At 43.6% G+C, this 2,688-nt stretch overlaps 1 pseudogene; it reads right to left on the reverse strand.

The window, feature by feature from the left end:
* Positions 1-1,386: 1,386 nt before the first annotated feature.
* Positions 1,387-2,325, reverse strand: LOC140456864 (cyclic AMP-responsive element-binding protein 1 pseudogene; annotated as a pseudogene).
* Between the last annotated feature and the right edge of the window lie 363 nt (positions 2,326-2,688).

Raw genomic sequence — 2,688 nt, forward strand, 5'->3', positions numbered from 1 at the left:
TCACACCCACTTGCAAGTGTAAAATAAATGACACGAATGATTCAGATCTTGTCTCGGACTGAAATTATTGAAGTGAGTGGGCTTTGTTTCTCACAGTTCCAACTCCAAATCATCTGTATCAATTGTAAATAGTTGCAGTCCCAACACTGATCCCTGAGGCACACTACTTGTCAATGATTGCCAGCCAGAACAATACTTACTTATCCCCACACTTTGCTTCCTATTCGTCAACCAATCTTCTACACCTTACGCCATGCACCCTTATATTATGCAACAGCCTCTTGCACAGCACCTTGTTGATGGTCTTTTGGAAATCCAGCTACACCACATCCACTGTGTCCCCGTTGTCCACCTTGCTTGAAATGTCTTCATAGAAGTCTACAAGGTTGGTCAAGCATGACCTGCCCTTCATGAACCCATGCTGTGTCTGTACAATGGGACAATTTCCATCGAGATTCCCTGTTATTTCTTCCTTGTTAATAGACCCAAACATCTTTCCCACTACAGAGAATAAACTGACTGGGATATAATTCCCCACGTTTTGTCCACCTCCTTTTAAAAACAGTGGCATCACTTTTGCTGTTTTCCAATCTGCTGGGACTGCCACAGAGTCCAATGAATTTTGGAAATTTACTACCAGTGCATTTGCTATTTTTCCTGGCATCGTTTTTAGTAACCTGGGATGCATTCCATCAAGGTCAGGAGCATTTTCTATTTTTAGCTCAATTACCTCCAAACAGACTAAAACTAGCTGTTCCCTCTTCTGGGGTTACGTTAGAGCCCGGGTGTCCTTGGAGAAGGAGAACGCGGTGTCCACCAACACCCTGGAGTTGTTCAGGGAGAGGTGGGCGCCGCAGGGAGTGGAGTGTATCATTTCCCTGTCCAACTCTATTTTGATTTAGTCCCTACCTTCCCCTTCACTGTTTTGATCACACAGCATTGCCCTTTGATGTGAAGGGCAGTGCTTGTCACTGGCCACTCGGGTGTTTTCCTATTTTCCTTTTGGTGGAAATTGAATGAAGATTAGTGCACTTTGTGTCTTTCACTGAGTCTCACACCTGCACACACACGCCATGGGTGCTTTGGAAAAAATAAGCACTACCGCAGTTAGGCGGTAGTGTGGGGGTAAAAAAAAGCAGGAATGACTCTCCCCTTCACTGTTTTAATAAAAACAAAGAAAAAAAAATAAATAAAACTAGCTGTTCTGTAATAATGATAGTTTCCAAATCCTCACCTACCTTTGTCTCTTTGCTAGTTACTGGAAAGATATCAGTATCCTCCATTATGATGTCACAGATCTAAATGCTTCTTCTCATTTTCTCTGTCTTTATAGTCTGTGCTAGTTTACCTTTCTCATGTTCTATATTATTTTTCATTATAGCTCTTTTATGGCTTTCGGTTGACCTTTAATGTTTTCCCAGTTCTCGTTTTATGCTGTTTTTGGCCACATTGTACGCTTTCTCTTTCAATTTGATTTTCCCGAACAGCAACCCAATTCTCCAAGCATTTCACACACTCTTCCTTCTTGTGACGGCCCTCTCGAGCTGCTGCCCTGTTTTTCATGAGGCGGATTTCACATTTATGAGTGGTTTCTTCAGCATTCTGGGGCTGGCTTTGCAGGACTGGTGAAGATGCCATAAACATTCCCTGACCAGCAGTGGAATTACGAGTTGTACGGATCTGATAGGTTTGGACATCTCCAGCAGCACCTTGTACAAGCACTTGGCTGCCCGGCACAAAGATTTGCTGTCCATCAGGGCTCTGTGCATACTGTATAATGGCTGCTCCAAACTTGGCTGGAGCTGCATTGGTCATTGTTAGTGTCTGGAGTCCTACACTCCATCGTTACCATTGTTGGCCAGCTGAATTGCTCCCTCCTGTACAATAGCAATGTATTGTCCGCTGCGAGTCTGATAGATGGGTGCCTGCATCGTCATTGTAGTAATGGTTGAGACAGACTCTTCTTCTGATTTCTCCTCATCGATTTCTTGGCACACCGGGGGATCAGAAGAAAGTTCATTCAGGATTTTCCTGTACGAAGGCTGTCTCGATAGAATTTCTCCATGTTTCTGAGAGTCAGTCATGCTAAGCAGATTCCTGGGAGTGCTCATTTTCAAGTATAATAGAAATCTGAACAGTCTGAACTTGAGGGGACTGTATGACTGAGGACTGAGGTGCTTGGATTACTCCTTGGAATTGAAAAGTCTGCCCATTCGGCAATTGCACTGAAGTTACTGCTTGACTTGTTGTTGATTGGATCTCAGGCATGGTTACCTGCATGGTCACATTATATATTAATGATGTTGATGAAGGGACTGGGGGCATTCTAGCGAAGTTTGCTGATGATACGATGTTAGGTGGACAGGCAGGTAGTACTGAGGAAGTTGGGAGGCTGCAGAAGGATCTCGACAGTTTGGGAGAGTGGTCCAGGAAATGGCTGATGGAATTCAATGTGAGCAAACGCGAGGTCTTGCACTTTGGATAAAAGAATACAAACACAGACTACTTCCTAAACGGTGAGAAAATTCATAAAGCCAAAGTACAAAGGGATCTGGGAGTGCAAGTCGAGGATTCTCTAAAGGTCAACATGCAGGTTGAGTAAGTGCAGATTTAGAAAGTGAATGCGATGTTGTCACTTATCTCAAGAGGTTTGGAATATAAAAGCAGCGATGTGCAACTGAGACTTTA

Source organism: Chiloscyllium punctatum, chromosome 31 (genome assembly GCF_047496795.1).
Source record: "Chiloscyllium punctatum isolate Juve2018m chromosome 31, sChiPun1.3, whole genome shotgun sequence".
Taxonomy (NCBI): Eukaryota; Metazoa; Chordata; class Chondrichthyes; order Orectolobiformes; family Hemiscylliidae; genus Chiloscyllium; species Chiloscyllium punctatum.